At 41.2% G+C, this 10,022-nt stretch overlaps 1 pseudogene; it reads right to left on the bottom strand.

The window, feature by feature from the left end:
• Nucleotides 1-8,202: 8,202 nt before the first annotated feature.
• Nucleotides 8,203-8,320, bottom strand: LOC126185697 (5S ribosomal RNA; annotated as a pseudogene).
• Nucleotides 8,321-10,022: the final 1,702 nt, after the last annotated feature.

Genomic DNA, 10,022 nt, shown 5'->3' with positions numbered 1-10,022 from the left:
CTGTGTTATATGTGAGATTCATGTTTTGTGTTCATTAGCTGTGTGAGTAACACTTATGGGTTGTGATACAATTAATAACAATACTTCGGCGGAAATACCTCGCTTACTAATCCCTAAATGTGTGGCCAGCTCTCACATCGCCTATTACCTTCCTATTTCCTATCATCATATACGAATGGTCGACTTCTATGGTCGGTCCAAAACTCTTTCATCATCATTTTAAATGTGGCTGGACTTATCCCAGCCTAAATATATATGTCTTGTAGCGGAAACCTCACCACTGCTTGTAACCACTCGCAAGCCATCTACTAATTGTTGCTAATAAAGTTTAATCTAATCGTCTCAGGACCGTTGTGTACTGTTTGTTCTAATTGTGTCCACTTACATCGTTTGGCGCTGTCCTCTTCCTCTGCGTCAGCTGCAAGCTAGCTAAATAAAGAAATATAGAAGATTTTTTCCTCTGTATATATGCGTATGTAATTTCGTTGTGTTTCATAACATGTATAAAAAGTTTCTGCACTTAGTTTGTAGGGTGTTGTGCAGCCTGTATGTATGATGATTTTAGGTCTTATAGCCTAGGTTCTGTCCTGCTGCATGTTATCTTTTGTGACGCATAAGTACAGTCTATGATCGGTTGCTTAGCTAGTCAGTTAGTACGTCTTTTGTTTCAATTGATCACTTTTCATCTTTCTCTTTCCTTTTTTTCTTATCTTCAATACAGAAGAAGGATATATGACAGATTTTAGTTCAGAATGATGAGGAGGGAAGAACTAACAGCATGAAAAGATACGAAGTAAACTGTTAGTTAACTCGGGTACCTGGTAAGCGTCACCAACCTGTTTATGCAAAGAGTGCTATTGCACCCTGAGGTTTCTCGACAGGCAATTCCTGTATGAGTCACGGTGGATGCGGCGGTCTGTACGCCACCTATTTTTATGCCAGCCTTTCGGCACTTGTCTGTTGCCTGAAAGTGCGTCCAGCTGTTCTAACATATACAGGAGGTTATTAACCTCACTCTTGTTGACATGAATTAGTTTCTCCTGTATAGACTGTGGAAACTTACGAACTATTATTTCTACTAGGTCAGATTCATGTAAAGGATCAGTTAAATACTGGTTCTTTTCCCAGTCTGAAAGAACCCTGTATATTGCAGCCACTGTTTTCAAAGTTCCTAGCTTCAAATATTTCTGTTCGTATACTGTTTTGTGTACTTGTGGACCAGCATTGGTTTAAGAATGCTCTAACAAACTCTTGATATATTTTACATGTGTTACTAGCTGCTGTTCTCCATGATACTGCGTCCCCTTCAAAACGACTGGCTACGTATTCTACCTTTTCTAGAAAAGTTATGAAATTTGTAAGCATTGGCATTACCGACTACTTCATTAATATGAACAACACCCTTACGTTTTCCCAATTCAACCCAAGTTTCAAGTTTCTGTTTTAACGCAACTTCCACATTACCTATGTTTCCACTCATCTCACTTAGTTGAGGTATGTTTTCTACCTTTTGTTCTCTTTCTCACAAATGACCACCGAGAAAAGGTGGTGCAGTGGTTAGCACACTGGACTCGCATTTGGGAGGACGACGGTTCACTCGCCTGATTTAGGTTTTCCGTGATTTCCCTAAATCGCTTTATGTAAATGCTGGGATGGTTCCTTTCTCAGGGCACGGCCGACTTCCTTCCCCATCGTTCACTAATCCGATGAGACCAATGACCTCACTGTTTGGTCTCTTCCCCCAAATCAATCCAATCGAATTCACAAACGACACTGAATCGTATTTGCACTATCATTACGAACAGATTCTATTCGTGATACTTTACGACTGAGGACTGTATTTTCGTCCTTTAAGTCTACGACCTGTTTGTTTTGCCTTTCATGGGTACCTTTGTAAGTTTTGTTTATTTTACACTGATCCTTACATAATTTAATGACTTCATCCCTAACTCACAATACTAAAGTAGCTGAGCTTGCATTTTCGCTACTTAATCGTCAATCTTATGATTAACCGCTTGCTTATACTTATCTAATTTTGACCCCATTCTTTACTCTCATGTTCAATTCTTTTTTCACAAGCTCCTATTCTACTTTCGTGAGATTCAACTCTGGTCTCTAAATACTTAAACTTACGATTAATTTTTGCTATCTCCTCGTTTGTTGCTTCTATTTTATCATCAAGTAATTTTTGTCCTTTCTTTAATTCATTTGAAACCTTTATTATTTCTTTTTGCCCAGATACTAACTCCATTAACAATTCAAACATAATTTTAGTATTATCTTGTGCAGGTAATGTATCAGCAGATACTGTTTTCCTTATTTTACCAATTTCATCTCTCATGCCCTGTAATTGGCTGCCCCTTCCATTTCATTAAAAAAATTTGGAAATTTGTGGTAAGGCCTTATGGGACCAAATTACTGAGGTCATCGGTCCCTAAGCTTACGCACTACTTAATCTAACTTCAACTAACTTACGCTAAGGACAGCACACACCCATGCTCGAGGGAGGCTACCCCGAGCTGCCCATTTCATTGCCCTGAGGCTGCACTGGCTCTTTACTTCTTAGATTGTACCACATTTCACTTCCCCGCGACATTTTGTTATAAAGAAATTATTACGAAATAATTTAACACTGTTCTTAAACATCCCTTTCGTTGTTAATACTAGCTTCCTCTCGCTAGCTGTAAAGTGATTAGCGTACACGCTACCTGCTTCGCGGGCGAGATGTTGCTGTTCGCCATATTATCTTTGTGGTGTTGGGTATCTTTAGCTGCCGCAGTCGACCACAGACGCGTATTCCTGCCTTTCGCCGGTCTCTGACGCTGGACTGCAGCTGGTGGAGGATACAGATGCTGCTTCCAAGTCATTCGCCTCGTCTGTTGTACGCTGATCTGCTAACTGCTCCCTGACGCCTTGTTTCTCGTAGCAGTGAAATAAAACGTCATCCCTTTGGAGGGCGCACACTTATAACTTTAAACTTCGATTTGCGTTTTCACGTTTTCACTTTCAACTACGAGACGCGGATTACCAGCGGCATTTATAGATTTTGTTGCCTAACAGTTCAAAGAGACTTACAAAACTTTAAACAGGATATAATTTCACAGTTCACACAGTGTCGCTTTTTATCTTTTGCACTGTTCATACACTATTAATTCAGGCGTTTTATGATAATCATTGCAGTTCATTGTTCTCACTATGATTTTCACATCCCACCCGGTTCACAGTTCTCGTTTATAGATAACAACATCTTCTTTAAATACATGTTACCCACCAAGGATGCCAAGCATAAATTATACATTGTCGCACTGGAAGTCAGATATGGAAGCTGGAGAGATCTGTAGAGATTGAATAAGAGTTCCTAGCCGTTCTTTCCATCAACCTGTCGTCTAGTAAAGTAGTGTCCCCACGGCAGAAGACTGCTCGTTGGTCGTGGGATCTTCTTCGGCGGTGGCTGCTATGCTGTCATTTCGCACTTGAACCTGTGTTTGTGTGGGATTCCACTTGCCCAGGTGCAGAGGGCAAGATCTGTAGCGCTGAAAATGATAGTAGGCGACACCTCTCATTAATGTATCCTGTTTGTTTATATTCTAAAATATCACTTTTTACACTGTCTTCTACAACACTCGACATAGATTTCTTAATTGTACAGTAACTTTTCTGACAACTTCCGGTATAGAGTACGAAAAGTCCGTCCGAAACAGATATACTCGTCCGGATCTGAAGAACACCCGAAACAGAGTGACTAGCGCAGCCGAAGCACTTCTTCTCTCAGGCACGCCAAAGCGACCCGAAGGTGTCCGAAGCACTTCGGTTGTAATATCATTTTTCTTATGTTTCTCTAAAGTAGTGAAATTTAATAAACAAAAACGGTAGACTCGTAGAGTAACCATGAGAGACTGTCATACTGAAAACTGGGTTAAATACAATTTAAAGTATATAAATAACTAATGAGAGAAGTTAGGTGTTTCGGCCGACTAATTCGAAGCAAATGCAGTACAACTGGGGGACTCTCCCACGGGAATAGCACATACTTGTACCTCACTCCACTTGTGTACCATATGCTACTTCTCGTGTATCAAGCTGTATCAAGACGAGCTTCTAGCAAGATAAAATACTGGCGGCCACAGCCAGGAATATCACAACGTGTACCTTTATCTGCTTCAAATACACTAACGATGGAGTTAATGTCAGTCTAACAGAAATGATCTCTTTGCGCCATCTACGTCATTCCTGGAGCTATAATTTTTGTCCAGCTGCCATAAATTCAATAAAATTTTATGCTTTTGGGAATCTTCAATGCCCTTTTTCAGAAGTAATTTATGATATCAGAAATACGAAGTAGGAGTACCATTATAACACCTCAGACCAATAGGGCACTTACTAGGACGATATTTTCTCCAACATTACAGTTACTGAGGTTTTAATTGAGATATGTAACTCGCCCTTCTCTAGAAAAATTCCATCGCAGATGCTGTATTTTGTACTGTTCCATTCACTCACGCTTCCGAGATTGAACTGCCAGCATCGACCTCCTTCTTAATGAGACAGTAGTTGCTAATACACACGGATTAACTGACATCACCGTTGTACAAAATATCAGAAGAAATTACTACCCCAATAATCGATGAGACATCTCCGTGCAGAAAGAATAGTACTGGTGATTTCAGAAATTTATCATTACGTCCCAACACTGCCATAGCATATGCTGTATGACTATAAGTGTAGAAGTGCGGCAATACAGTGTGCTGCTTCGCGAAGAGGTCGGCGCCTATAGTAATCCCGGAGCATGACACTGGACTGCTAAAGGAATGCTGCCTCATAAATTCACTGTACAACAGATGACGTGTCTTCTAGCACAGTTTGTTTAACCAGACGTGAACTCCCTGCCGTGGGGCCAAGTTCAGGCAACGTCCAGGTATAGCAGCAAGTACAGTGTCCTAACAACTATCTACTACAAAACAGTTCAAGACAGCAAGTCCCTCCGTCGTCTCCACAGAGCACGTCCAATCCTAAGGAGCTCTAAGACAGAAGACAGCAGACTGTCTAAGGTTCTCTACAGCGTCTCTACAGAAAGTCTCGGTTCCCCTCCTCCCAGCCCCTCTTTAAACGTGGGTGGCGAAACATGCACCTGGAAGTCGCTTTCTTCCATGCCCTTACCAGTCTCCAACTTGAATTTTGGTTTTAGCATCGAAGCTTCTGGACTATCTCCCTACTTCATCGACGAAATGTGAACCTACAAATTAGTTACATTTTCCGCAGGAACGCACCGTGCCTAATTTCTCAAGATGCCACGTGGTCGGGTCTCAAATTGTGTGGAATCCACTGAATTGTTTATGGTCGTGACGGCCAGGCACAGGACGCCACCGCGCCTCTGGGTTTGCGACTCTCAATCTGCTGCCCCATTTCATTGCCGAATTCTACACAGACGGCCACTGCAGACAGCTTGTCCTCCCCACGGCTACGCAACTCAAGAGCTTTCTGCAAAGAAAACGGCTTGGTATAAACATATATTCTTATCCTTTCTTACACTGAGCTAGCACAGCATTGCTTCTACCCGATCACCCATAATGCACAAAGAGTATGAATTTTCTAGGTGTACTTGTGTATGTCAGTCACAAAGATGCTCCAACAACGAATTACAGCCTATTTGATATCTCCTTGTAGACGCTTCATCGAGTAATTTTTGAGGAAAAGGCTCCATGGAAGGTGCAAACCACTGCCACCTTACAATATCTCCAAACACCCAGTATTTTTGTACTACCATGAGGTGACTCTTATAGTGTCATTTCGAGTAGTACAAAATTTAGCATTCAGTCAATATCTCCTAATCAACAATCAGACCGAGAGCAGAGGAGCAGTTGCGATCCAGTCAAAGAACATTCCTTCTTGTGATGCTGCCGCAATTATTTATATTACCGCCATGATTATTATTTATTTTTATTGCCTGGTCGCTCATTTATGCATTGAACACGTTGGCCTGGGACAAAACAGCATTACAATACATCCAAATGCAAAATTACAAATGTCATATGAACAAAAAGTTTAAATAACGTGACAGTACTTCATCCCTTAAATTAAGTCAAATGGCAGTCAATTCTTTTAAGGCTTCAGATCCACTCATTCAGTCAGTCATCCATCCGTAACTATTTTTTTAAATTAACATATGTTGTGAAATCTTTATACATGTGCAAGTTTTACAGTTGTTTACATGCTTATCCAGTAAATCAGAGACTAAGTAATTAATGTATCTATAAGTTGTCTTTTTTAAAGCAAGTTGGTTCGTCATTATCTATTAAAGCGTGTTTTTACTAAAATTAATATTTTCTTTACACAATTTACTAAATTTCTGTGTAACTGTGTCTGGAAGTTTACCTATCCCTGGTGACTGAGTCAGTTTAACAATACATAGATTTTAGGCCTATCTGTGTAAGTCCAGTGCCTGCATATAGTACACACTCGGTAAGTTTCAGTGGTGCAGTAGACGTAAACGGCTTGTGTATGGTATCGACCGTTTTCATTAACTAAGTCATTGCTCATATTTTATAGCAAAATTGTGTAGTTGAAACAAAGAGCCAAAGAACACAATACATATATAAAATACATTCAGTTGAAACAAATAACTCGTAAAACGAAAAATATGCAAATACAATTAATTTCATTATATGTGAGAATAGGAAAAATTATACATCTGATATATGAGTAGTAAAATACATTGAAATTATAGGTGTACCGATGATTTTCGTCTGAGTGGGTGTTGTTAAGAGTTTATCTGACACTATAGTTTTTTTGTACAACCCTAACGTTATTCGTCGATTTGCACTTCACTAGCACTCCAGACTGTATTTCGCTTCCAAGATTTGACTGTAGTTTACGTGGAGATGTGTGTGTTACGGACTGGTGTGTGCCTATGATCGAAATTATCCAAAGTACTGCTTCAAGTAGGCCTTGAGCCTTCAGTTCTTATTGTCAATTTTCATAGATAGCAGATTTCTTCCTCGTCGGTGAGTGATGGAATTCTCATGATGTGCAACAATGTAAGTAAGTTTGCATTTTTCTTGGCACTCTCACACAGCTGTATTTGTCGAGACAGATTTTTGTTCTAATAGGAAGGGCACATGGGTTTTTGGTGAAAAAGGCAGATAGGATATGGGTCAGCCTACATTTTCTTCGGGTTGACTATGGAATATGTATATGTCCCTAGATTATGATTCTTCTTATTTCTGCTGCTCTTGATACTAATTTTAGTGTACCTATTTTTCTTTCTTCATGTCCTTCTTTTCCTGATTATCCTATTGCACTTAGGTATGGGACACAGGTTGCTATGAGGTAGATTATCGCAATGGTTGTGTAAGTTTTTTGTTTCGGAACGCGAGCCATTTTGGTCGAGTCCGTCACTTTTGAGGAGGTGTCAGAATACACTTAAAAGTTAGGTTTGTAGCATTAAAGTCACTACCTGTATATAAAGGACGCTAAAGGATATTGCTAATGGAGCTCTCGGCGCGGCACTTTTTTCATCCGTTTAGTCGTGATATCTCTTGTTGTGCCTAGCTGTTTATCTGACTTTTGTGTTCTCGCTGTTGAGACCCTGTACAACACGTCACTATTATTCTGGTGCCTTTGTCAAGCCGTCTCCGCCCAAGTCTTTAGCTGGGTGAGCCGCGTTGTGGACCCGTCTGCCCGTTGACAAGCTTACTGTGCAGCACAAATACTCAGTCTGACACAGAATATTGAGGATGGTTTTGTGCGGGTTCTTGTCACAGATGGAGTATTCGTGGATCACTCCGCAGCTTATGATCCAGTGCAGCACAATATCATTTTGCCCAAACTGTATTAACTAACGAGAGATAATGAATTTACTAGCTTCATAGGAACTCTCCTTCAGCACCGTAGATTCTACGTCGAACTAGACGGGTAAGTAAACTAGATAGAGAATCCAAAAAAGCAGTCTGCCTCAAGGTAGTGTGGTAATACCAACCTTGTTTAATAAACTAAAACTCCTCCCGAACAGGCCATGAAGGCCCAACGGTGCCGACCGGCCGCCGTGTCATGCTTAGCCCATAGGTGTCACTGGACGCGGATATGGAGGCGCTCGTGGTCAGCACACCGCTCCCCCGGCTCGATGTCAGTTTCCGAGACCGGAGCCGCTACTTCTCAACCAAGTAGCTCCTCTATTTGCCTCACAAGGGCAGAGTGCACCACGGTTGCCAACAGCGCTCGGCAGACCGGATGGTCACCCATCCAGTTCCTAGCCCAGCCCGACAGTACTTAACTTTGGTGATCTGACGGGAACCGGTGTTACCATTGCGGCAAGGCCGTGGGCCAAACCTTGTTCAGCATCTATGCTAACGATCAGCCACAACCTCTTAATACCAAAAGCTATGCTGACTATCTGGCGCTAATATCTCAAGCCAAAGACTTAGTAGAGGGACATCTATCAAATGGACTTCACACTCTCGCGTCATACTACCATAATAACTACCTGAAATCGAAATCCACTAAAACTCAAGTACGCGCTTTTCATCTACGAAACAAAGACGCCGATAGAATATGAAAAGTCGCATGGAATGGCATGGAGTTGGAGTACTGTTACAATCCAAAATATCTGGAGGTCACGCTTGACCGTGCGCTGACATTTGGGAAGCACTGCCTAAATACAAACAAAAAAAAGAAAAAAAATATGCGCCCGCAATAACATCATCAGAAAGCTCACAAATAGCGGATGGGGTGCCCAACCGAAAGTACACAGAACATCGTCACTTGCATTATGTTACTCTGCCGCTAGCTACGCCTGCCCTGTTTGGTACAGTTCTTAACATGCTAGGCATGTGAATGTTACCCTCAACGAGACTTGTAGAATAACATTTGGATGCTTGAGAGCAACGCCTACCTACAAACTCTACAGCATGGCGGGGATAAACCCACCATATATAAGGCGAAAGTTGCCCTGAATGCAGGGAGAAGCAAAGCGGAACGTAAACGCTACTCACCCGCTGCATGGACACCAACCTCCGACAAGCAGGCTAAGATCTGGGAAGAGCTTTCTAAAACTTTTCGTCAGAGACAATACATCACCGTCAATGGCATGAAAAAACCTGGGGACAACCAGAAACGCAGATATCGCATCATGGATCCCAACTTCGGAGGCCCACCTCACCAGGCGAAAACCTGAAACGGAAAACGTTGAAGTCCCTCAACAGACTAAGAAGTGGTGTGGTAGAACAAAGGATAATATGGCCAAATGGAACTATCTTGGGGACCCATCAACAGTATGCGAATGTGGAGACCTACAAACCACCAAGCACCTGTACAACTGTCCTCAGTGCCCACTTTCCTGCACACTGGAGGACCTGCTGTGAGCCAGGGACATCACCGTCGAAGTCCCTAATTTTTTATCTCATTTTTATTTACTATTTGCAGCCTGTTTATATATAACTATTACTATATGGCTCTATACGGCTCACATTGTATCTATATTTCCTTTGTTTGTATTAATTTTATACATTTAGTCTGCTTTTCTCCTTTTTGTGTATTTTTTATGCAACGCTTTTGACACGAATAAATAAATAAATCCTTCTCCCATTGGATCTGTGGCGGATGCTGCCTCAGGTAAGCTGGCCCCGGGCGCTGCCATATCTCCCTGATCGATCAGTCATCTCGTCAGATGTATCCTTACGTTTGTGCCACCTTTGAATATCGTGCCGTCCTGCTGCTATGATCTTGTTATCTACACGCACTAACAACTAAAATGTTAATCACTGACACCTTTTTTTACATGGGCTTATACAGGGACACAAACACAATATACAATATTATAACCCGAATAAAGATTCAGTAAATAGCTATGTTATTTAAATTCACCTATTTTAAAAATTCTATTTGTTTGAACAAAAAATTGAATTACACGACATTAGTTTGTTTGTATAAGATTAGTTTCTAGTTAGTATTAAGTACATAATAAAATTATTATTTGGGCTGCTCTCCCGTCCTCCGGGTACCAGTCATGTTCAAGATAAATATTCTGA

The sequence above is a fragment of the Schistocerca cancellata genome, chromosome 4, assembly GCF_023864275.1.
Source record: "Schistocerca cancellata isolate TAMUIC-IGC-003103 chromosome 4, iqSchCanc2.1, whole genome shotgun sequence".
Taxonomy (NCBI): domain Eukaryota; kingdom Metazoa; phylum Arthropoda; class Insecta; order Orthoptera; family Acrididae; genus Schistocerca; species Schistocerca cancellata.
The sequence above is the reverse complement of the archived record's forward strand: the minus strand, read 5'-3'. Positions and strand labels throughout refer to the sequence as shown.